This window comes from Gossypium arboreum, chromosome 4 (genome assembly GCF_025698485.1).
Source record: "Gossypium arboreum isolate Shixiya-1 chromosome 4, ASM2569848v2, whole genome shotgun sequence".
NCBI classification, from domain to species: Eukaryota; Viridiplantae; Streptophyta; class Magnoliopsida; order Malvales; family Malvaceae; genus Gossypium; species Gossypium arboreum.
This window is the reverse complement of record NC_069073.1, coordinates 34,670,080-34,697,618: the sequence shown is the minus strand read 5'-3', so window position 1 is coordinate 34,697,618 and position 27,539 is coordinate 34,670,080. Positions and strand designations below refer to the sequence as shown.

The following is a 27,539-nucleotide window of genomic DNA, read 5'->3' as shown; positions in this document are numbered from 1 at the left end:
TCAACCCTACTTCCTCCTTACTATTCTTTTTCACTATTTTAGGAAATAGGATATTTTTGGTGCTCTCAACGATCACATCAAATTTTGGCACCATTGCCGAGGACTAACAACGTACTAATCTTGTTTTTTGTTTCTTATGACCAGATTTTCTCCAGGTACTTTTGCGTTTGATTCAGAGATTGAAAAGACTGCGAGAGCTAATCGCAAGGAAACAAAGCAAAGGAAAAAGTAGTCGCGGTGGTTGGGACTCAAAGAAATCCATCGTCAGAAATCAGAATCGACGATGAAGCAGAGTCTAAGGTTGACGAAAACCCTACTCAAACATTTGAAAGTGAAAAAGTAGAAGTCGATTCACCAGAAGAAGTGCTTAATGTCAGGGTTAACGAAAACCCTAATTTAGCACATCAATCAATGGCTTAAACGATTCTGCAACTGGCCGAAGCTCTGACAGAACAACCGTAATTGTGCATTTCGTATCCTACTATAGATACTAATTTTGAATTGAAGTCAAGCTTAATCCAACTTCTACCAACTTTTCATGGGTTGCAAAATGAAAATCCCCACAAGCACTTGAAAGAGTTCCATATGGGTTGCCTTAGTATGAAACCTCAAGGGGTAACTGAGGATCAAATCAAATTGCGTGCTTTTCCTTTCTCCCTAGTAGATTCAGCTAGGGAATGACTATTTTACTTACCTCTTGGATCTATTATAACTTGGGCTGATCTTTCTCGTTTATTTCTCAACAGGTTTTTTCTAGCATCATGAGCAGCTGAGTTAAGAAGAGAAATTGTTGGAATAAGACAAAAAGAAATAGAGTCTCTTTACGATTATTGGGAGCGATTTAAGAAGTTGTGTGCAAGTTGCCCATAACATGGTATAACAGAGCAATCTCTCATCCAATACTTTTACAAAGGCCTGAAACCCATGGAGATGAATATGGTAGATGCTGCTAGTGGAGGAGTGTTGGTCAACATGATTCCTCAGTAAGCAAGAAACTTGAACTCCACGATGGCTGCAAATTCTTAGCAATTTTGAGCCAATCCTGAGCCCTCTAGAAGGGTTCACCAGCTAAGTAATTCTATCGTTGAGGATAGACTTGATAAACTTACTAATATTATGAATTCTCTTGTTGCAGAAAAATCAAAACCGGCCCGAGTATGCAGAATATGTGGTACACCTGAACATACAATTGATGCATGTCCCAGTTTGTGTGATGATACTATGGCTCATTTAGATGCTGTGGGAAATTTCCCTAGGCTACCACAAATGCGAAATGACCCTTATGCTAATACCTACAACCCAGGATGGAGAGACCACCCTAACTTGAGTTATGGGGCCAATCCATGATATAACCAGCCATAGCAAAATAGGGTTCCACAACAGCCACAAGATTCAGGTAATTCTCTAGAAACTTTGGTAAATAAATTAGCAGCTAATGTCCTTGATTTCCAATAGCAAACTCTTAATTTCCAAAAAGAAATGAAGGCATCTATAAGAGAATTGACCATATCAATTGAGAAAATGAGTTCTCAAGGTAAGCTGTGGTCACAAATAGAATTGAACCCGAGATAAAACGTAAATGCAGTGACGCTGCGAAGTGGAAAGGTATTGGAACCAATTCTTGACAGAAATATTGGCCAAGAAAACGCCTAGGAAAATCTCAAAAATGACGAATAGGTCCGAGCGAAACCTACATTACCAAAAATCCAACCTTCATTTCCAGGATGATTAAATCGGTGTCGGAAAGGCAAAGAAGACAAGGAGATCGTCGAAACATTTAGAAATGTTGAGATCAATTTACCACTATTGGATGCCATCAGACAAATTCTGTAGTATGCCAAGTTCCTTAAAGAAATCTACACCAACAAACAAAAATTAACAGGTAATGAAAAGGTAAGTGTTGGTAAGAATATATCTGCAGTGTTACAACGAAAAATGCTAGCAAAATGTAAAGATAGGGGCATGTTTGCAATACCATGCAAGATAGGCCATTTGGGAATCAAGAAGGATATGTGTGATTTAGGGGCCTCAATAAATGTAATGCCTTATTCTATATATGAATCACTTAACGCAGGTTTTTTGACAAAAACTGGAGTTATCATTCAGCTAGCAGACAGGTCCATTGTGCATCCCGAAGAAGTCCTCGAGGACGTATTGGTAAAAGTTAATGAACTTATTTTCCCTACAGATTTTTACGTGATAAAAATGGAGTAGGATAGTACCCTTGGATCTTCTGACCTCTTATTGGGCCGACCTTTCCTTAGTACCGCTAGCACCAAAATCGACGTTCGTAGTGAAACTCTTATAATGGAATTTGATGAGGAGATCATGAAGCTCAATGTCTATGATGCTATTACTCATGCAAGCGAAATACTGAATGTAAATCGTGTCGACATAATTGACTCTTTAGTAGAGGAGACTTTTGAGTCCATTTATGAAGATAAATCTAAATTTATAGTTGATGATTATGAATCTGTTAACGAATTATCATCTCCATCAAACACTAAAATTTTACCTTCTGTTGTGTAGGCTCCCGATTTGGAATTAAAGCCGCTTCCCAAATATCTTAAGTATGCATTTTTGGGGAAAGGTAATACCCTACCGATTATAGTTTGCAATAAACTCTCTAAGCTCGAAGAAGAAAGTTTGATCCATGTACTACAAAATCATAAGGAGGCAATTGGCTGGACCATTGCTGATTTAAAAGGGATAAGCCCTTTGACATGCACACACAGGATCTACTTGGAGGAAAACACTAAGCCAAGACGAGAGGTGCAAAGACGGTTGAACCCGAATGTAATGGAGGTGGTAAAAAAGGAGATAATCAAGCTGCTAGATACTGACATAATCTACCCCATTTTAGACAGCAGATGGGTAAGTCCGATACAAGTCATGCCCAAGAAAACGGGCGTGACTGTAAAGAAAAATGCTGAAGATGACTTGGTACCAACTCGAGTGCAAAATGGGTGGTGTGTCTACATTGATTACAGGAAGTTGAATTCTTACACTAGAAAATATCATTTTCCCCTTCCTTTTATAGATCAAATGCTTGAGTGATTAGCTGGTAAATGTCATTTTTGTTGTCTTGATGGATACTTAGGTTTCTTCCAAATTCTAGTTGCACCAGAGGACCAGGAAAAGACCACTTTTACGTGCCCATTCGACACATTTGCGTACGGAGGATGCCATTTGGACTCTGCAACGCACGGCCACCTTTCAGAGATGCATGATGAGTATATTTTTTGAATATGTGGAAAAAATTATTGAAATTTTTATGGATGATTTTACTGTGCATGGGAATTGTTTTGATGAATGCCTAAAAAATCTCACGATAATTTTAAGTAGGTGTATAGAATTTAATCTTGTCTTGAATTATGAAAAGTGTCATTTTATGGTAGACAAAGGTTTGATTCTAGATTATGTAGTTTCTGCCAAGGGAATTGAGGTTGATAAGGCTGAAACTGACATTATTAATTCTTTTCCATATCCCTCTACTATAAAGGAAATCCGTTCTTTCCTTAGCCATGTAGGGTTCTACAGGCGTTTTATAAAGAACTTCTCAAAAGTACCTGAACCATTGTGCGAATTACTGTAAAAAGATAAGAAATTCGAGTTCGGCCCAAAATGCAAGGAGGCATTTGATACGCTCAAGCAAAAGTTGGTGTCCGCTCCAATAGTACAAGCACCAGATTGGAACTACCCCTTTGAAATTATGTGTGATGCAAACGAATATAGTGTGGGGGCCATGTTAGGGAAAAAGATAGACAAAGAGCCTCATGTTATTTGCTACGCCTTAAAAACCCTAGATGCTACACAAAGCAACTACACCACCACAGAAAAAGAACTCTTAGTTGTTGTATTTGCTTTGGATAAATTTTGATCATATTTATTGGGTTCTAAGGTGATTGTTTTTTCTAATCATCAAGCTCTCAGGTACTTGATTGCAAAGAAGGAAGCAAAGCCAAGGCTCATTAGATGGATTTTGCTACTCTAAGAATTTGACATCGAGATTCGTGACAAAAAGGGGTACGAAAACTTGGTAGCTGACCACTTGATTAGGTTAAGAATACCTGACGATGACACTCCTATATGAGTTCTCTAATGAGAGCTAATTTTTGATCGAGGCTCATTACCTATGGTATGTGGATATAATAAATCTCTTAACCACAGGTTCGTTGCCCACCGAGTTAGCATGTTTCATGAAGGACAAGCTTAGATGGGAAGCTCAATATTGCATTTGGGACGACCTATACTTGTGGAAACACTGTTTAGATCTGATAATAAGAGATGTGCTCAAGAAATTGAGGTAACCTCTATCCTTACTTTTTGTCATACAGAAGCTTGCAGAGATCACTTTGGCCCTAAATGGACTGCTTACAAGGTATTGGAGCGTGGGCTTTATTGGCCCATAATTTTTCGTGACGCATATAATTTCTGTAAGTCTTGCGATAAATGCCAACATACAGGTAACATCACTAAACAAAATCAAATACCCCTCTCCTCAATTCATATATGTGCGATTTTTGATGTATGGGGCATTGATTTCATTGGCCCATTTATTTCCTCATTTAGAAACGTATATATAATTCTTGCAGTAGACAATGTTTCTAAGTAAATAGAAGCAAATCCTACTCCCAATGATAATGCTAAAACTATTGTGGAGTTTTTAAAGCGAACTATTTTTTCTAGGTTTGGCACACCTCGAGCTTTGATCAGTGATCGTGGCACCCACTTTTGCAATAAAGTCATGGAGGCACTCATGAAAAAATATGGAGTTCATCATCGTGTAGCGATGGCCTACCATCCCCAAACGAATGGCCTAGCAGTGGTTTTGAACAAGGAAATCAAGTCTATTTTGGAGAAAACAGCCAAGCCCAATTGAAATGATTGGATTCTTCGGCTTAATGACACACTTTGGGCCTATCAGACGGCTTATGAAGGACCAATTGGCATGACCCAGTATTAGCTTGTTTTTGGCAAAGCTTGCCATCTTCCGGTAGAGTTGGAGCATAAAGCTTATTAGGCTATTCGATAATGTCATATGGAATTAGAGCCCGCAGAGAAGGTAAGGAAATTGGACATTCAAGAATTGAAGGAAATTCATAATGATGCCTACGAGAATGCTCACATTTATAAAGACAAGACAAAGTTATTTCATGATAAGAAAATAGCTACGAAGCATTTTCCGGTAGGACAAAAAGTTTTGTTTTATAACTCTGTATTAAAGCTATTTCGAGGGAAGCTTCGATCTTGATGGCAAGGACCTTTTATTGTGACCCAAGTATTCACACATGGTGCAGTTGGAATAAAGAGTGAAGAAATAGGAAAGCGATTCGTAGTTAATGGCCAATGGTTGAAGCCATTTTATGAGAATTTTCAGGCGACATCAAGTTAATGATGTTAAACAAGCGCTTGTTGGGAAGCAACCCAATTTTTATTTCTCTTTATTGTTATTTTTCTTTATTTTTATTTTTTATTTATTATTTTATTTTAATTATTTATTATTTTATCTTAATGATTTATTACTTAATTATTTACTTTTTTTGGATATTAATAAAAATTCTCATTTTCTAACTAGGTGAACCGAAACGAAAATAAGGAGAAAAAAAGGAGAAAAGACAAAACCTGCAGCCAAACAACTCGTATTCCATCCCTATTCTAGCCTGGAATGGCACGTTCCTTTGAGGCTCGACTCGACACTTTTGGCCAGCAACTAGCTGAACTCATTGCCATTATGCGCGAACGACAGTAACTACACGGAGAGTGCTTCTAAACTTTACTTTTGCCTATTTATTTATTTATTTATTCCACATCGAGGACTATGTGTTCTAAGTAGGGGGAGACATTACTCATTATTTCTATCGTTTTAGATGCTGATATTTTATTGTTGCTGCTGCTTTGGTCGTTGCTGTCTATAGAAATTTTTTTTAAGAATATTGTGCCTCTTTTCATGCCCAAGAATTTGACCACGACTTGCCCACTGTTTGACCCACATGCATGATTTTTGTCTACTGAGTTAGTTATGATTTTGTTTTTGATTGCATATCCATTGTTTTATTTCTTTTAGGCTGAATAATTATGATTAATAGAGTTAATCCTAATTTTCTTTTAGTAAATTTGATTAAGTCTAAATGAAAAAATGATACTTAATACAATTGCATGCTTAAAATATGTTCATGACTATTAAGGTGGTTGATGAAACTTATTTTTGACACTTGATTGTTGCTTATAAGTCCTCCAAAATTAAAATTTCGTTTAAAAATAATAATGTTTCCGTGGTTATGAGTACAACTTAAGACGTGACTAGCTGAGTAACTAGGGTAGGTTGCTTGGGTTGTCATCCTATTTCGCATCAAAAGGATGTGTGACATGTTAGGTAAAACTCCGCTAACCGGAATTAATTTTTAAGAATATGTTGGGCTGAGTAATTAGGGTGAGGTGCTTGACTGTCATCTTTCTTTGCGTCAAAAGGTTCGATATGTTATTAAGAAAAATAAAAATTAGGAGTATGTTGGGTTGAGTAACCGGGGTGGGGTGCTTGGCTGTCATCTCTCTTCGCATCAAAAGGTTCAATATATTCCTAAGTAAAAATAAATAAATTAAATTAAATTAAAGAAAAGAAAAAGAAAAAGAAAAGACATGTTAATAAAGTGTGGGGACTAAAGGTAGTAGCAAATAGGGTGTCTTGATAGGTTTGGTAAATTACCTAATTTTCATGAAATAATCCAAGTCGATCTTAATTTTTGTGAGTGTTAATTGAATACTTTTTTCAATTTTACTTAAAGCAAGCTAAGGGTTCTCTTTATTTTTCATATGCATTTTGATTGATTTTTATAAAACTTTGGAGTAGTATTTCTTTCATGGCAGGATTTAATTTTCACAGTGGACATGAACCATACTTGAGGGCAAGCATGGGCTAAGTAGGGGGAATTTGATGATACTCTTGAACAACATATTTTATGTGCTAATTGCATGTTTATTTTGAGTATGATCCTACCAATTTGGGTTATTTTATAGTCTTTTATCTTTTAGGGACTAAATTGGAGGCAAAAGGAAATTTAAAGGCAAAAAGTACAAATTTGAAGATATAATGGGCAAACATGCAACATAGGGAAAAAGGTGGTTCCAAAAATGCAAGTATGGAAGACATAAGGAAAAAAGTGCAAAAGAAGAGATTTTATAGCACAAGACTCTATTTAATGTTTTATTATATTGGGATAATTATTAAGGACAATTATTTTGATTTAAATTTAGGATTTAATTCTAATTATCTTTAATTATTTTATTTTATTTGTATTTATCTTTTAGAATTTAATTAGGAATAGGCTAGGTTTCTTAGTACTATAAATAGGGGATGAAGTGACACAAATTGGGTCCATTTTTTACTGTAAACACTCTCTCCCCTATAAATTTAGTTTTTTTGTTCATCCCATATTTTCTTCCAATAAAAATTCCCTTTCCATTATTTTTTTCCCCAAAAATTATGAGCCACTAAATCTAATCTAGCCGAAGGTTGTCAAAATTCCGCAAAAAGGTTCACAAGGCTTAGAATCCGCGCTTGGCCTTCTCAACAGGGTATTCATTTTTTCTCCGTATTATGGGGCTGACGTTTCTGTCCATGTCCCTTAGTAGGTGATCTTTTCAACTTGTGCAAGAAATGACCGCTTTGTACGATTGGGGAAGGTTGCACAGTCAGTTCGTTGGCTTTCTGCGTCAGAGGTTGGCGAGTCCAATAGACAAAATGGCGTGGTATTCGCCATTGAGAAGTGACGATCTAGGAGAAGAAAGTCCCACAAAAGCAATTATTGGCTAGAGTCAGGTTCCGCCAAATCTTAAGTCTAAATTCTTGGAGCTGGTGGTCGTAGGCATCCTCTTCCACTATAGCTGGCTTACTCTGCTCTAGAAGGGTCACTTAAAAGCAAAGAATTGAACCCAAGGCAAATCGAGACAATCGGAGGCTGAAAATCCACCATAAGAAATCTTTTTCTCAACTTTATTTTTACTTTTAATTTCTGAAATTTCAATTCAACAATTAATTTCATTTTTATTTTATTTCACTCTCAGATCAAAAATTTAATTTTTTTTTTATTTTTTTCAAGAATGCAGGTTTTCTTGGGCACAATTTTGCCCAGGATTTCGAGAAACAAGCATTCGTGCAATCCGGTCCCTGAGGATTCACCCTACGTCCTCTTTACTATTCTTTTTCTTTATTTTAGGAAATAGGATATTTTTGGTGCTCTCAACGACCGCATCAGTGATAAATAGAAAGGTATCAGTACAAGTATGTATGGAAAACTACTCAATTATTGAGTTATATGAAGTTGAGAACTTGCGAATGAGGACATGAATAATTTGATGTTAGCTCATGAATTGATGCTTTAAATGTTAATGATTTATCTATTTCAATTTTCTATATGAATGTTGTGATCATTTTAGGATCATGTATGAACTTACCAAGCTGTGAATCTTACTTTGTGTCATTTTACTATGTTTTGTAGTGTTTCAGACATTCGCTTGGGTTGGAAGTCAACGGAGATCGCATCAAACTATCCGGCTATTGATTTTCGGTGTGGCTTAGTTATATGGCATTTATAGGCTGTGGTCTCTTTGATATGATTGTTGGAATTGTATATGGTCATTTGAAATGGCTTATTAATGTTTTTTGGTTGATGGTTATAAGGTGGCCTTATGTTTTGGCATGGTTGATATAAAATGTGTATTTGGCCTATGTTATGTATATGTGTTTTGGCTTGGAATGCAAATGTGGTAATAATGTGGTTTAAGAAATGTCATGTATGGTATGATTTATAGATGATGAATTGATATGTTTGAGAGGCATGATTTATTTGATGGTAAGGTGATGAAAATACATTTAGAAGTTATGTGAGGTTGGTGATTTTGGCATAATGATTTGGTATGTTTTGAAAATAGAATTGAGTAGTTGAATTGGTTAGGGATAGATGGCATAATATGTGTATGAATTGGCATGTTTTGGTTGCTTATATATGCATTGAAATGGTATATTTTGGTTGCTTTATGTGCGTAAGAAAAAGGGTGGAAAATTGGCTTTACAAATGGCCTATTTTTGTCCACACGGGCAGAGACACGGGCGTGTGTCTCAACCGTGTGTGACACATGGTCATGCTGCATGGCTGTGTGTCCCCTGGGGTACCCTTTCGAATTAAGGCAATATACCCTAGAGGTTTGGCACGGCCTAGACACACGGGTGTATATATTGGCTGTGTGTGGCACACGGGCGTGTGGCCTGTCGTGTGGCCAAGTCAGTAACCTCCCTAATTTTTCCATGGCCATGGTACACGGGTGTGTCTTCGGCCGTGTTGTGCAAGTCAATATGTATGCCCTGTTTTCACACAGCCTGTGACATGGGCGTGTCTGGTAGCCGTGTAAGGTACACGACCTGTTCACACGGGAGTGTAACCCTTGAAATGTTAAAATTTTTCTAAGCTTCCAAAATTTTAATATGTTATCGATTTAGTACTGAACCACTTATAATCATGTTTTAAGGTCTCGTAGAGCCTTACAACATTGTGAATGTTTTGAATGGATTTTGAGTATGAATGTATAAATGTATGTGACTGACTTATGTTATTTGGTAATGTCTCATAACCCTATTCCGGCTACAGATACAGGTTAAGGGTGTTACATTTAATTGGTATCAGAGCTACGGTTTATTCGATTCTAGGACTAATGTAGCGTTTGAGAGTCTTGCTATACATGCCATTTTTAACATGTGATAGTGTGATATCTCCCGATTCTGATGAGAATTGTTTTAATTAGACAAAAATGTTTTCCAACCAAGCTAATTCCGATAGTACAGAATGTTACACCTAAACGTTTGAGTGAAAATGTGTTGGTGATGAGTGGAAACTCATAAAGGTATGAATCAGAGTGCATGATATTCTGCTAGTGATAAATGTTATAATTATATGAGTATATGAGTTGGGTTGTTTGGTCTATGATTGCTATGTGAATATTTTGATTGTGAATTAATGATTTGATTTAGCGGATGAGCTATGTGTTAAGTACAAAACTAATAATAAGTAAATGATTGTTAGGTGTTTTGAGAATGTGGAATTAGTAATGAACCGGTCATGCATAATAGTATGTGTAATGTGAATGTTCACATGAGAGTTAAATTTTAGGCTTTACAACCCTCGCCCCCTCATCGGTAAAGTATTGTAATGAAATTCGTATTGTATAGATTAAATAAACTTCCAAGTGTGGAATTATAGAGTTTTCGTGATTTAAAGATTAGTACTGCGATCAGATAAGAGAATGAGTCTGCAAGTGAAGACAGTAACAGAAAAGATATTGGATCGTGTTGAAAACTATTCATAATATGCAAAGTCACTGTTAAAGAAGAAGTTGAATTCAATGAGACGAAAATATTCAGGTATGATGTCTAAAGAACGTATTAATTGGATCTTCTGAATTGATTTCTGCTAGTGATGAGATAATGTGAAATCAGTGATGATAGAATTAGACAGTAGAATAATGTTTGAATAGAAATGATAGCTGAGTGCAATGGTTATAGTCCGGTAGTTACTATGGTTTATTCTGGGCATTCTATGTGTACATTTATTCTCAGAAGTCTATGTGACTGTTAATTTCATAAGGAATTCTTATCGTATGAGAAATTTAGTTAAACATACTGCTAGATAAAAGCATTGTGGTATATATGGTTTATGATCGGCATTGCTCTATTTTTTCTCTGGTATTCTATTCTATTGTGTTGATAGAAAAGTCAACGATAAAATATGTATGATTGCTAGTATTCTGTTTCTACTGGTTATTGTTCTGTTGAATTTACATGAAAATTATATTGCTTCTGTGACCGTTGATTTCAGTGTTTATGAGTGTTGTTCTTCCTTCTAGAAATTTTCTGGGATATCATCGGGATCTTTATCATTCTATAGCGGTTGTAATTTCTAGAAATTTTGTATAGCTTAACATTTTGAGATTTCGCTACCTCGGTTTTGTTACGATTCTATGTGATTGTCTGCAAGAGATATTCTTTTGAAGGAGATGGCTATATCTAATATGATTTAAAATTTCTGGTTTGATCTTGGGAGTACAGTGGTGTATTTATCAGATTTATAGAGGTTGTGTTTCTGCACTGGTTGCTATTGAAAATCACATTTGAATTTCTCTTGTGTTCAAAATGCATTGTTGATAACTGGGACATTATATATCTGTAACACCTTAAACCCGACCTAGATATTACGGCCGAATCCGACAATGTCACATGAGAGTGTTTTTAGAAAACAGTTTCAATACATGAAAACCGTTCCAATTATTATCTTTTACTTAGTTCAAAAAAATCTTTAATTTATTAATTGGCTCGAAAACATTTCTTAATACGCGAAAGATTTAGAGTCCAAACAATTCTTGGTACTGTTTTACTTACGAAACCCTTAGTTAATTTTAGAAAAGCATGCTTAGCCGTTGCAATTTAGATTCCAAAATCACAGTTCAAAAACGTAAATTAAAACCAAAAGTCCAAGTCCAAAATTACATCAAAATACCCCCCAAAATAATGAAAATAATGGATAAAACAATAGCAGTAAGTTCATAAACCAAAATGTATGTGGTCGTAGTTACCGTCGAGTCCTCCACCACACTGATCCGCCTACTACTGGGGATTACCTGAACAAATAAAACAAATAAAGGGTGAGTTTTCGCAACTCTGTGTGTATATCCCCAAAGTTCAGCATGTATGCAATCAGATAACATAATACAGTCATAATTCGGGCTTGAACCCTTTTACAGAATCGGTGTGGGCCTTGGCCCACTCAGAAACAGAATCAGATATAACTTAGGGTCTTAGCCCATCTCAGATATAGCATGCATAACAGATCAGAATAATAGAAACATGCCCACCAACCTTGCATACGAACTCCGTCTAACCCAACGCACCATGTGGGGATAAAATTGACCCACCCATCCCTGCACACCAAATATGGGGATAAAATCAACCCATCTAACCCTATATACCATAGAGTATCGTAGAGTAGTACATGTCATAAATATACAGCTTAGCTGCCAGATAACAGGCTTAAAAGGCCTTTCAGATACTTCCTTCAACTTCATCTAACCCACCCCAATGCAATGCATCATACAAGAATGACATGCTATAACGCAGATTAACAGACATATTTTCATATTCATAACAGATAGATATACATGCTAAGTGTAACATGGCAGTACATACATCGTAATATCAGATCACAGAATCAAAGGTCTAGGTAAGGCTTACCGGCCCTACAACAAGTCACAGTCGACTTGGGGGACCCGTGCAACCTTACAAAACATTTTAGAAAAATGGTCTTACACGCCCATGTGGGCCTACATGCCCGTGTGGCCCATACAGCCCAAAGTAGCCTTGGCCGTGTGGATTACACGGCCTGGCCCAGAATTCCACACGCTCGTGTGACCCACACGGCCCAATTGGCCAAGCCCGTGTCTCAGACACAGCCTTGCCAGCCAACACACGGTTGTGTCCGTCGCATTCGTGTCGCGCGCGTATAGCCTGGGTCATCGATAACACGCCCGGGTACTACCACACGGCCTACCACACGGGTGAACACACGCCCGTGTGGTGTCGACAGAATGCTTTTCAACTTTTGCCGAATATCGTTTTCTGTGTAATCGAAGTACACACCTAGTTTCGATTAACGCCTAAACGATCACCGAGCACCCCAACACCTATAATCGAGTAATAAACCTTTAAATAAAACCTTTTTAACGCACTTTAAACAAACTTAAATTGGGGTTTGTACTCGAAAATAACCACTCTTACCTTCAATCGAGTACTAGTGAATTCCACGTGCCTAACTCACTGTTCGAGAATGAAGAGCAGTCCCTTGATCAGCTCCTAATCATCCAAAGAAATCCCTTTTATAATGCAACTAATAACCATACCAAAGCACAAGAAAAACTTACCGAATATGTTTCAAGCGCAACAATGTGAGATAACGATGAAGAAAAGGCAAAAATTCAAGATTCGGGTCAAGGAAAAAGTGCAAAATTCAGTAGCAATGGGGAAGCAATGGAGAATTTCAGTTTGCCAACAAAACAAAAGAAAAGAAAAGATAGAGAGGGGGATATTTGTAGGGATTTTTGGCTGGAGAGGATGGAATGATTTGGAACTCCCAAATCCCCGAATTTTCTCCACAAATCACTCCGTCATTCCCCACTACTCAGACTTCTAATCCAACTCAAACTCACCTGAGTGATCAAGCATAAAAAAAATGCCCACACCACGAATTGAACACAGGACCTTCAACATCTCCACACTCCACTTAATCACCAGACTAGCAGGTCCATTCTGATAAACTTTTACAAATAAATACTTATAAGCCTAATAACCAAAGACAAGGCTTTAATCAAATAAAAACCAAAATTTTCCCCAAGCTAAGGCTTGAACTTGGGACCTCACACACACACCCATAACACTTAACCACTGAAGCAGATACACAATTGTATCACATAATTACGGAAACATATTTACAAAATTTGGGGCGTTAACATATCTATACGGTTGAGATGTCAGCCTTATTATGGCACTATGATTTTAATCTATCTGATGGTTGTGGCTTCAGTATAGTTCAAAGCTTCGTTGATTAATAATTGAAAAGCTATTGTTTGACAGTCGAGATCGATTCAGTTGTCTAGTTTGATTGGAATAACTATCAAACAGTAGTATAGTTATGGTGAGACTGAAATATCGTATCCACGAGGACTAAAAGTACTAGCAATTACTATCTTTTTATTATCTAGCCTAACAATTAATAGAATGTTTTTAAACTAACACTAATTCTCTAATTAACTAAGATTACGACAGAGATTAAAGTTGAAAAATACTTTTGGAAAACTGATAGAGAAGACAATACCCAAGGAAGAATCCACCTAGACTTCACTTATTACCTTTGAATTAGGCGATTTATTCACTTGACTTAATCAGTAGAAATCCCTGATTTATGTTAATATCTCTCTTAAGACTAAAAACAACTGACTCTAGGTTGATTAAACGAAATCTCTTTCTAATTAAAACCCCTATTGTCGTATTAACTTGATCTATGGATTCCTTTATTAGATTTGACTCTAATTCGGCAGATTTATGTCATTCTATCTCTAGGATTGCATACAACTCTGCTTAATTGTGAATGATCTACTCTTAAACAGGGACTTTTCCTCCACTGAATAAGCACATCAAAAATTTGAATTAATATCCTAGAATATTAAAACAAGGGTTAAACTCACAATTAAGAATAAGAACAAATATTTGTCATATAACTCAATTAGTAATAAAATTCGTCTTAGGTTTCATCTCCCTCAGGTATTTAGGGAGTTTAATTCATAATAATGGAAAACATCTCAAAAATTGGAAAATAATAAAATATAAAGAAACCCAAAGAACTTCTAGGAAATTGGATGGAAATCTTCAGTCTTGACGTAGATCTTCCTTCTGAGCTGATCTCGCTGGCTGTTCTTGAGTATTTTCTTCCTTCTCTTCTCCGTGTCCCTTTAATCCTCTTTGTAGGGTCTTTAAATAGGCTTTGGAATGCCCAAATTAGCCCAAAATTATCCTTTTCTGAGTAGAATTAGGATTGGGATCGACAGGGACACGGCCGTGTGCCTCGCCCGTGCGAAGATGCTCAGGCCGCGTGCAATTCTGACTTGGTTTAGTGTCGACATGGCTATGACACACGGGCGTGTGGATCACTCGTGTGGAAGTGCCTAGGCTGTGTGAAACACTAAATTAGGCCTAATTTATCTGTTTTTGGCCCGTTTCTCGCACTTTTTGCTATCCTAAGCTCTCTTGAGTATAAAACATGAAATTAAAGGATTAGGAGCATCAAATTCACTAAAACCAAGGAAAAATCTTTCATAAATATGCTAAGCATGGGGTAAAAAATATGTAAATATTATGGTTTATCAAACATCCCCACACTTAAGCATTTGCTTGTCCTCAAGCAAAATCCTCAACTCATAATTAAAATAAATTCTTCTCAACTTATAGTTCTCATCAATAATGTTCAAAATAATCCACAAGTAATCATACGTTAAAAGCTTAACTAAAAGATCATTAAAGTTTCAAACAATCCAAATTGGGCATTTCAATCATAAAATCATAGGTATCCCCCTTTATCTAATTAATCACTTTTAATTCCAAATTGACAAGGTTGACATCCTCACTAATGATTCATTAAAATCACTCAAAGTGTTTAAGGTTCAATAATTAAGCACTCAATAGTCAAACATGAAAAGTTATTACCATAGGCTTGCATGAAAATCAAATCTCCACCACGATAAATGAGATGATACACAAATCAAAAGGTCTTTAACTAGGTTGTAATAGGGTTTGGGTTAAAGGTGTGGATCAAGGCTGAAAAAGAGGGTTAGAATCGAGATTAATTTAATAAATTACCAAACCTAGAAAAAATAAAGCTAATCACTGAATTACAAAAAAATGCCAGAATTCGAACTATCCGAAACTAATGATGTGAGCTTTTTCTCAATATAACGACTTTAAGTTATCCAAGCTCTTTAGAATAATATGTAACTGAATGAATATAGATATATGGTTTTTTTTAAGAATAAGAACAAGTAAAATAATGGAAAGTACATAAAAAGAAATAAATCAGCAACTGGAATGAACGAGCATAATTAGGTAACTAATTAAATCAAATCTCGATAAAAAGGGATCAATAAAAAGGTAGAAATTCTTAGCGAATCAAAAAGGGTTAAGTTGTGGGTTAATATTAAGGGGAAAAGTCAAGAAATAGTAGTTAAGGCTCAAAGGGGTTCACTAGGGGTCAATTATGTGGGTAGACTTTTTATAGGGTAAATGGGTTAAAAACTAAGTGCCTTTATCATTTTAGTATATCAAATCAAAGGTGTGGTCTCGACATGTATAATCGATGCAAGTTCTAGAATAGTGAATCAATGTTGACACACTCATAAGAAAAATTAGTGAGCAAGAAAATCTCAAAATCTCACGACAATTACGGGTATTTGATGTCAATCTTACAAATTCAAAACTTCAAGATAATACCTCAATTTAGGGAAATAACCTAGCAATTTTATTTCTCAAAAGTCAACTTATCATGCTTGATCCTCTAATGTCTAAAAGTTTAAACAATCAATTAACAATTACCTATGATTTAATTCAAAACATATCAATAAAAATCGTAAATCAATCAAAATTCATTCTAATAGTGATATGAGAAAATTATTTGAAAAAAAGATAAAAATTTAGGGATTTTCTGATAATTACATAAATAACCTCCCCACACTTAAGATGTACATTGTCCTCAATGTACAAGATAGATAATAATAATTATAAGCATAATATCAGAGAGTAGGGGGAAAGTGAAACTGCCCTGAATTTGGATGTAGTCCTTGAAAGAGCAGAAGCGGGTTTAAAGATATTGGACGTGATGTGTACGTGATATGTAGACATAGGTGAAGGTGCTAGTAGAGGTTGGGTTCCATAATCACAGTGCCCAGTGAAGACGTTATCGTGGTGGTCGGTGTTGTGGTGGCTATGGTCGTGGTCGAGCGGGACATGGCAGTCGTGGAGGATTGTTTGTTTATTCCTAAGTAGCACCCATCGACTAAACCTTTTGAAACTGCGATGTCATCAGCAATGTTTAAGGGATTTATATTGATAGCGTGGTTATGGTTAGTAATAATGAAATAACTAGATAAAAGAAAATTCAAATTATACTAATAAATGTCTTTCAAGAAAATGATAAATAAAAACAAAAAGAAACGCAAAAATAAAAATAAAATAAAAAGAAAAACAAATTGAAAATTAAATGGACTTAAAAGTCCTCGTCGACAGCTGGATACTGAGGTGGTGGTGCTGGAGGCGATATGTGAAAATGTTGGCAAATTTGTTGTAGAGTCGCCTCGATGCTGTCGAATCGCTGAGTGCTGTATTGCTCAAAGCGATGAAGGTGGTCAGAAACTTCAGACAATGAAGCAACCGCATGAACTGGCCAGTGACTCAGTGGTGGCTAAGAAGGTGGTCCTCTTGAAATACAGGGATATCGTTAGGAATATCATCGGCGTCATTCTCATCGGTAGCTCGGTACTGAGGGGGTCAAACCCACGACGACGCTCAATCATCCGCATATGTAGCATACTTTGGATGCCCTGTGGGGACATCTGGCCAATGAGTGTGAAAGAAGAGGACTGTGTCACTGTATTCAGGAGCCCAAAGTATTGCGCTAGGCGAGTCACATATGGGCCAAGGCTGATGACTCCCTTTCGGTGTCACTCGGTTTGATAGAAAAAGGCAAGGGCGATAAAGTAGGCGAGATAAAAAATATGCCCCTGCCTCATGCTCCATAGGAAGTATGTGTCATGAGTCTTAACAAAACTAGTTCTCTCTCGTCTCCCTATTAATGTGTGTGCCAAAAAAGTGTGGAGATATCACAGAGCTGGAGCTAGAGACGATGCCTTGGAGTGACTAGGGTCATAGATGCCTGTAGCAGGCATCATGGCATTCCAACATGATGAAGGCGCATAGTGGATGTGGCGGTGGAGGTGGATAAAGTTGTCGGCCTCCATGAAATCATTTGTATAGAGTCCCAAAGCAACTTCAAATTCTGGGACACTCAACTGCCGTACCAGACCGCCAAGGCGAAATTGGATTGTTCATGGGTCGTCGTGGTCCGCCATAACTATCTGCAACTGAAACGTCGAGCATAGTTCCAAAGTTAACTCTAGATACGTCGGCTAGATGATGTCAAAGAATCAGTCCCACGGAGAGGTGGCTAGGAGGGCCCTAACCAAATCAGCTAGGTGGACCTACTCTAGTGCGGCCCAATCGATACAATGTCCCACACCAAGGGGTCGGGCACGTAGGATCTGAAATAATTCCTCCTGGGGCCCTGGTGGAAATTAGAGGAATAGATGTCGTATCTCAGTGGTGGGACCCGAGGAGGATGCCACTCTTTTTTGTTTTTTAGAGGCGCCCTCTAGTGTTTGTCATGGTGTGCCTGAAACAGGAAAACATTTCAATATGAATAGAAACTACAGAATTAACACTTAATCAAAAACATCGATAAGCTTAGGAGGAGATAAGACAAAAATATGACTTAGAGGACTCTATTAAGATAATAAGATGGAAATGTAGTCCTATATGCACCATTAACCAAACATGCGAAAACAAAAATTTGACAGTGTTTGAATCTAAATTAAGAGTATACGAATATAAGTGGTCATAATAAGAGCAAAGGAAAATTGCAACTAAGCTAAAAATACAACTCACGGTACGTAATAAGCAAACAAGAAAGAAAATCCTACGACAAGTAACAAACTACCAAAATTAACTAGAAGCAGCTTGGTCGAAGGCAGAAAAATAGTGAAACCAAAAACAGACATACCCAAAGAAATATAATAATAATGAATCTAAAATTAAGAAAATTAATAATAATACAGAAAAATGGCAAGAATAAAATAAAAATATCAAATAAATAAAATAAAATATAAGCAAATAAAATAAATTAGAGGAAATGGGGGAAAGAAGGTGAACCGACACCGGGATGGGTGGTGGCCGAACGGAGGTGGTGTGGGTGGCCTCGGGTGTGCAGATTAGGGCGGGGTGTGAGGGAAGAAGGAAAAGGGGGTTATGGGGTTGAGTGAGGATGGAGAAAAGTAGATGAAAAGGGAGGAAGAAATAAAGGAGAGGAGAGTGGAGTGTCGGTCGTCGGAGGTTCGTCGGAGAATGGTGGCCGGAATGGAGAAGGTAAATAGTGGAAGCGATGATGAATAGTGATAGAGGGGTTTTAAATAGGAAATAGTAAAAATTAGGGTTAAGGAAGGGGAATAAATGGAGGCCACGGTCGTGTAAGCCCCAGTTTGGTCCACACGGCTGTGGCCCACGCCCGTGTGGTGTGGTCTTTGGCCGTGTTTTTTGTGAAATATTAGTCAGTGTTGCACACAGTCCCTTCGATACGCCTGTGTCTCTGGGCCGTGTGGTGCCCACGGCTACATCGTACGACCGTGCTCTCATTCGTTCACTTCTCCCACACCCATGTTCGGTACACCACGCCCGTGTTCATGACTTGTGCTTATGGTTTGATGATTTAAGTCAGCATCGCACACAGCCTGTGGGCACACCCGTATGCATATGCTGTGTGGCTCTCACGACCGCATTACACGGCCATGTGGTGATTGAATCATTTCTCCCATGCCCATGTCTATTAATTAAGATTGCGCACGGCTTTCGGACAAGGCCATGGCATCAGCCCGTGTTCTATTCTGACTTTGTTGAACGTTTCGATCTTTGGACAAGTTCTCACACGACCTCAAGCAAGCCCGTGTTAATAATCGTGTGGCTTCCACGACCACCTCGCACGACCATGTTGATTTAACGTATGCCGTGTCTCTGCTTGATTTATTTGGGAAATTAAAGTGCAGTTTTACCACGGTTTGGGACACGCCCGTGCCCCTTAGCCGTGTGGTACGCACGGCCGCATCGCACGGCTGTGGCCATTTATCGCAGCCCGTGTGTCACCCTCTCTTGGCAAAAATGTTTGTCCTATTTTAGCACAGCTATGACCACGCCGGTGTCTCTTGCCTGTGGGGATCCCACGGCCTAAAGCATGCCCGTTTTCTAGGCCGTGTATGCTAAGGATACCTGCAGTTAGATTGTAAAACAAATGGAAAAACAAACTAAGTTATTAAGTAGGATTAGTGCTCGGGTTGCCTCCCGAGAAGTGCTTGTTTAGAGTCTAAGCTCGACTTTACCTTGTGGGAAAGTTAGGCAGGTTCGCGGAGCCGTAGCTCCTCTCTATTGTCTTTAAAATCCTCACCATTATAAAGTTTAAGACGATGTCTATTTACCTTGAAAGTACCTTGGGTTGGGTGACTTACCTCTATTGTGCCATATGGAAAAACAGTTTGGACTATGAAAGAACCTTACTATCGTGATTTAAGCTTCCTAGGAAACAATTTGAGCTTTGAGTTGTATAACAGGACAAGATCTCCAACTTCAAATTACTTGTATTGCTTTAAACGAGCATCATGGTGGCGCTTCGTTGCTTCTTGTATAATCGTGAGTTCTCATAGGCATTAGCTCGCCATTCATCTAGCTCGTTCAACTGCATCAATCTCTTTTCACCTACGAGTTTGGATCAAAGTTCAGAAATTTTATAGCCTAGAATGCTTTATGTTCTAGTTCAAATAGTAAATGACAACTCTTCCTATAAACAAGTTTGTAAGGAGATGTTCCTATGGGGGTCTTAAAAGCGGTTCTATAGGCCCATAAAGCATCATCTATTTTCTTTGCCCAATCCTTCCTATTTGACTCTATAGTCTTTTCTAGGATGCGTTTAAGCTCTCGGTTAGTGACTTCAACTTGTCCACTAGTTTGAGGATGATAAGGGGTAGTTGTTCTGTGGTAAACTCCATATTTCTTAAGGGTTTTATCAAATTAAGCATTACAGAAATGAGTGACCCTATAACTGATGATTGCTCTAGGTGCTCCAAATCGAGAGAAAAGTTTCTTAAGGAACTTTACTACTACTCTAGCATCATTAGTAGGTAAGGCTTGGGCTTCCACCCATTTAGACACATAATTAATGACTATTAATATGTATTTATTTCTAAACGAGCTAGGGAATGGACCTATGAAATCAATACCGCATACATCAAATATCTCACATGAAAGTATGTATGTTTGGGGCATTTCGTAACGTTTAGAGATATCGCTTGTTCGTTGGCATCTATCGCAAGTAGCAACATACCTGTTTGCATCTTTGAATAGTGTGGGCCAGTAAAAACCTGATTCGAGTGTTTTATGTGCGGTCCTAGTTCCACTGTAATGTCCTCCAGTCGGTCCTGAGTGGCAATGTTCCAAAATTTTAATTGCTTTTTTCTTTGTAACGCATCTTCGAATTACCTGATCTGCACATATACGAAAACGAAAAGGTTCTTAGCAAAAATAGTTTTTCACATCAGTGAAGAATCGCTTTTTTTGCTGATGTGTCAACCTTTTTGGTATAACGTTAGAAGCTAAATAATTTGCAACGTCTGCAAACCAAGGTTCCTCAGAGTTAGATATAGCAAAGAGTTGTTCTTTAGGGAATGAGTCATTTATCTCCTGTTCGTCAAGTCCCTTGAGATGTGGGTTTTCTAATCTAGATAGATGATCTACTGCAAGATTTTTTGCTCCTTTCTTATCTTGAATTTCTAAATCGAATTCCTGTAATAATAAGATCCATCTTATTAGTCGAGGTTTTGCATCTGTTTGAGTAAGGAGGTATCAAAGAGCTGAATGGTCAGTGTAAACGACAACTTTAGATAATATTAAATATAGTCTAAATTTATCGAATGCAAAAACCACAGCCAACAATTCTTTCTCAGTTGTCGTATAATTTTCTTGTGCGGCTATCAAAGTTTTACTAGCATAATAGATAGGTTGAAAGTGCTTGTCTTTCCGTTGTCCAAGAACCACACCTACTGCAAAATGACTCGCATCACACATTAGCTCAAAATGTAAATTCCAATCAAGTGCAACTATAATTAGAGCATTAATTAATTAATTTTAAGAGTATTAAATGCTTCCAAACATTCCTGACTGAAATTGAAAGGTACATCTTTCTCTAGCAAATTCGTTAAAGACTTACCTATTTTAGAAAAGTCTTTAATAAATCTTCTATAAAATCCAGCATGAACTAAAAAGCATCGAATAGCCTTAACTGAATTAGGGGGAGGTAGTTTCTCAATAGTTTCAACTTTTGCTTTATCAACCTCGATTCCCTTGCTAGAAATTTTGTGGCTTAACACAATCTCTTCACAAACCATGAAGTGACATTTTTCCCAATTCAGTACAAGGTTTGTTTCCTCATTTCTCATTAAAACTTGTTTTAAATTTTTAAGGCAAAGATGGAATGAGTTACTGAATAACGAGAAGTCATCCATAAATACCTCCATAATGTCTTCCATGAGTTCATTAAAAATGGCCAACATGTATCGCTGAAAAGTAGCAGGAGCATTACGTAATCCAAAAGGCATTGGCTGATAAGCAAACGTACCGTATGGACATGTAAATGTCATTTTTCCTTGGTCCTCGGGAGCTATTAGGATTTTGGAAATAACCAGAGAGTCCATATAGGAAACAATAATACATATGTCCTGATAATCTTTCCAACATTTGATCAATGAATGGTAAGGGAAAGTGATAGCATCATTCAATTTCCTATAGTCAATGCAAACTCTCCATCCCGTGACTGTTCGTGTTGGAATTAATTCGTTCTTCTCATTGGCCACAACAGTCATACCTCCTTTCTTAGGAACAACCTGCACAGGACTCACCCAAGAACTGTTAGAAATAGGAAAAATAATTTCAGCATCTATAAGTTTAATTACCTCAGCTTTTACGACATCTTTCATGTTAGGATTCAGTCGTCTTTGAGCTTGTACACAAGGTTTGTATTCATCTTCCACTAAAATTTTGTGTGTGTAAAAAGAAGGGTTGATCCCTCTTATGTCAGAAATTTTCCAAGCTATTGCTCTTTTTTGCTCCTTTAATACTTGGAGTAACTCGTCTTTTTCAGTTGGCTGTAAATCTGAAGCAATAATCACTGGTAATGTGGAATTATTTCCAAGAAAAGCATATTCTAAGTGATCTGGTAGTTGCTTTAATTCCAACTTAGGCGGTTCTTCAACAGAGGGCTTTAATTTTAATTCATTGTTTTACCTCAATACCCTCGTAGTTCTTTTGTCTCAGTAAAGGCTCATTGGAATTTAGTTCAGCTTTTATCTTACTTATCGTAAAATCATCATCATTTACCTCCTCTCCTTGGACAAGACACAGTTCCAACGTGTCCTGTTGTACGATTTCTTGTAAAGAATCTTGAGTAGCATGATCAATAGAGTCAATAAAATAACATGAGTCATCCTGTTCCCTAGGAAATCTCATGGCATCATAAATTCTAAAAAAAAATCTCTTCGTCACCTACCCTAAGCACAAGTTTACCATCACCCACATCCATAACAGCCCTAGCAGTGACTAAAAATGGACGACCTAAAATTAAAGGCACCTCAACATCTTCATCCATGTCAAGTACAACAAAGTCAATAGGGAATATAAATTTATCTACTTTTATGAGTACATCCTCTATAATACCCCTAGGATATTTAACAGATCTATCAGCTAGTTGAATACTCATCCTAGTAGGTTTTGGCTTCCCAAGGCCAAGTTTCTTGAACATTTTGTAGGTTATCAGATTAATGCTAGCGCCTAAATCAGCTAGCGCCTTCTCAACATTTAAACTACCAATTAAGCAGGGAATAGTAAAACTTCATGGATCTATCAGTGTGGTTGGCAGTTTATTTTAGAGTATGGCCGAGCACTTCTCGTTGAGTTTCACTGTAGATAATTCTTCAAACTTCCTTTTATTTGTTAAAAGCTCCTTCAAAAATTTTGCATATGTAGGCATCTACGAGATAGCTTCAACAAAAGGTAAGTTAATATGTAATTGTTTAAAAAGTTCAAGAAATTTACTAAATTGTGCATCCATGCGATCTTTCTTCAACTTTGCTAGGTATGGAATTGGTGGTTTATATTCCCTCAACATCGATTTTTCATTGTTTTCGGGTTTTTCCTCCTCATCTTATTTTCTATCAGCTTCTGGTGGCAGCTTCTTTTCAAATTCAGCTAACACTTTCTCACTTCTTAATGTAACTGCTTTCACATACTCTTTTGGATTGGGTTCGGTGTTACTAGGTAGACTCCCTGGTGGTCTTTTTGAAATCATCTTAGCAAGCTGTCCTATTTGATTCTTGAGCCCTTGAATTGATGCTTATTGATTTTTTAGTGCGATTTCAGTGTTCTGAAAACGAGTCTCTGCTACTGAAATAAATTTTGTCATCATCTCCTCAAGGTTCGATTTTTTCTCTTGCTGGTACGGTTGTTGTTGAAAGCCTGGAGGGGGTGGTGGTCTTTGATTTCCTTGGCCTCCCCATGAGAAATTTGGGTGGTTCCTCCAACTTGCATTGTAAGTGTTACTATAAGGATTATTTTGAGGCCGAGGATTATTACCCATATAATTCATTTTCTCGTTCTTCATGTTAGGGCCATAGGATTGATATTCTAACTTGCTCATTCCACCTCCAGTTGCATCGCACTGCATTATTGGGTGAACTTGTGTAGAACCAAGTAAACCATCAATTTTTCTATTCAAAAGTTCTACTTGATTGGAGAGCAAAGTAACTGAGTCGACGTTAAAAACACCGACTGCTTTCGTCAGCTTTGTCCTTATAACTTGCCAGTGATAATTATTCAGTTACATCTCTTCTATCAACTCATAAGCCTCTTCAGGTGTCTTATTATTGATAGTTCCACCAGCGGCCGCGTCAATCATTTGTCTAGTCGAGGGATTCAAACCATTGTGGAAAGTTTGAACTTGTAGCCAAAGAGGTAATCCATAGTGAGGGCACCTTCTCAATAGATCTTTATATCTCTCCCATGCATCATAAAGTGTTTCTAAATCTATCTGCACAAAAGAAGAGATATCATTCTTTAATTTAGCTGTTTTAGCCGGCGAAAAATATTTAAGCAAAATTTTTTCTATCATTTGTTCCCAGGTGGTGATTGACCCTCACAGTAATGAGTTCAACCACTGTTTAGCCTTATTCCTTAATGAGAATGGAAACAACTGAAGGCGAATAGAATCATTAGAAACGCCATTGATCTTAAAGGTGTCGCAGAATTCTAAAAAATTTTCTAAATGAGTGTTTGGATCCTCGTCCTGCAAACCATCAAACTGAACAAACTATTGTATCATTTGAATCGTGTTAGGTTTCAGTTCAAAATTATTTGCAACAATAGCAGGTCTAACTATACTCGATTCAGCTCCTGTTAAAGTAGGTTTAGCATAATCATACATAGTACGAGGAGCAGGATTCTGATTTATTGGATTTGCAGCAACCACAGGAGATAATGGATTATTCTGATTATCAGACATCTCCTCGATTGTGGTATGAATATCGGCCTCTCGTTCTTCCTATATGTATTGTAGGCTTAGCCTTATTTCTCTTCGGTTTTTGTGAGCTGTGCTTTCGATTTTGCTATCAAAAAGTAGAGGTCCTGACGGGTTTCTTCTAGTCATAAACTATAAAAACCTGCCAGAAGTAAAGAAAAGAAAATTTAGTAAATAAAAACAAAATTAAATTCCAAATGAAAATAAAAATGGGTAAAGTAATAAAGATTAAGTGTTCCTAATATCTTAGTCCCCGACAACAGCACCAAAAACTTGATGGTCGTAAAACTAACTGAAAATTCTACTAAGGTAATCGCACCTATCGAACAGTAGTATAGTTATGGTGAGACCGAAAATATCGTATCCACGAGGACTAAAAGTACTAGTAATTACTATCTTTTTTATTATCTAGCCTAACAATTAAGAGAATGTTTTTAAACTAACACTAATTCTCTAATTAACTAAGATTGCTGTTTTTAAACTAACACTAATTCTCTAATTAACTAAGATTGCGATAGAGATTAAAGTTGAAAAATACTTTTGGAAAACCGATGGAGAAGACAATACCCAACGAAGAATCCACCTAGACTTCACTTATTACCTTTGAATTAGACGATTTATTCACTTGACTTAATCAGTAGAAATCCCTGATTTATGTTAATATCTCTCTCGAGACTAAAAACAACTGACTCTAGGTTGATTAAACAAAATCTATTTTTAATTAAAACCCCTATTGTCATAATAACTCGATCTATGGATTCCTTTATTAGATTTGACTCTAATCCGGTAGATTTATGTCGTCCTATCTCTAGGATTGCATACAACTCTACTTAATTATGAATGATCTACTCTTAAACAGGGACTTTTCCTCCACGAATAAGCACATCAAAAACCTGAATTAATATTCTAGAATATTAAAACAAGGGTTAAACTCACAATTAAGAATAAGAACAAATATTTATCATATAACTCAATTAGTAATAAAATTCGTCTTAGGTTTCATCTCCCTTAGGTATTTAGGGAGTTTAGTTCATAATAATGGAAAACATCTCAAAAATTGGAAAACAACAAAACATAAATAAACCCAAAGAACTTCTAGGAAATTGGATAGAAATCTTCAGTCTTGACGTAGATCCTCCTTCTGAGCTGATCCTGATGGCTGTTCTTGAGTATTTTTTACCTTCTCTTCTCCGTGTCCCTTTAATCCTCTTCTAGGGTCTTTAAATAGACTTTGGAATGAAAAAATTAGCCCAAAATTAGCCTTTTTCGAGTAGAATTAGACTTGGGCTCGACAGGGACACGGCTGTGTGCCACACCCGTGTGAAGATGCTCAGGCCGTGTGCAATTCTGACTTGGTTTAGTGTCGACACGACCATGAAACACGGGCGTGTGATCTACCTGTGTGTCACACACGGGCGTCTGGATCACCCATATGGAAGTGCCTAGGCCGTGTGAAACACTGAATTAGGCCCAATTTATCCGTTTTGGCCCGTTTCTCTCACTTTTTTCTATCCTAAGCTCTCTTGAGAATAAAACATGAAATTAAAGGATTAGGAGCATCAAATTCAGTAAAACCAAGGAAAAATAATTCATAAAAATGCCAAGCATGGGGTAAAAAATATGTATATATTACGGTTTATCAATTAACCGAGTTACTTGTATCTGAATCTATCCACAGGGTGGAAATAAACTTTGAATGTTCATGGGTAAATAGATGAATATTTTGAATGCAGGATTCATCTTCTAAAAGCCATGATACAGAATTCTATCCATCAGAAGGATTTTATTGAGAAACGTTCTTGTAGATTGCGCTTGTGAAGTCTGTATGATATGATATTTATTAACAAAGTGGTAAATAGTTGAAGATATTGTTAACTGAAGCATCAGTTCTAGTTCAGCCTGCATCAGGTAAAGAGTTATTTGACTCAAGAATTAGAGATGGTTGACATTGTATTTGTGTTGAATAGTTAGCGACATTAATTTTTTGGTGAGTAATGTAACCTTTTGAAGACTGCAAGAGTTTAAAATATTTGATGTTTCTGAAAGATCTGAATTTGAGTCAATAAAGATGGCTTAAACTGTTGAAAGATTATGAGTCAGTGATTAATTATCACTCTGGGCAAATGATTATAGTCTCAGATGTTCTAATCCAAAAATATTTATGTGTTTTATGACCAATAAACATGCGATTGATCCTATCAGATGATTAGTAGATATTGGCTGAGCAAGAAATTAAACTGATGTTTAATCAACGAATTTGTGAGGTTAAGAAGGGTGTCAGTGTATTACATGTTAAAAAGGGTACAACGTAAATTGATTTCTGATTCATAATTTCAGATTGGAACCGAAAATTGTTCGTTGTGTCGAGATAGAGTTCATGTACCGAGAAATCCAGAGATTTTACAACAATTTTGACATCTAGCATAGTGGTAATTATCTGTCCATTCGGGGAGTACTAAGATATACAATAATCTAAGACAGTTGTATTGGTGAATGAGTATGAAAAGTGATACTTTT

The 27,539-nt window shown here is 37.0% G+C and overlaps 1 non-coding gene across 1 annotated transcript; it reads left to right on the top strand.

Moving 5' to 3' along the window:
- Window positions 1–24,462: 24,462 nt before the first annotated feature.
- On the top strand, window positions 24,463–24,569 carry LOC128292226 (small nucleolar RNA R71). Its single transcript, XR_008282210.1, has one exon. It is a non-coding gene; the product is annotated as a small nucleolar RNA R71 (small nucleolar RNA).
- Window positions 24,570–27,539: the final 2,970 nt, after the last annotated feature.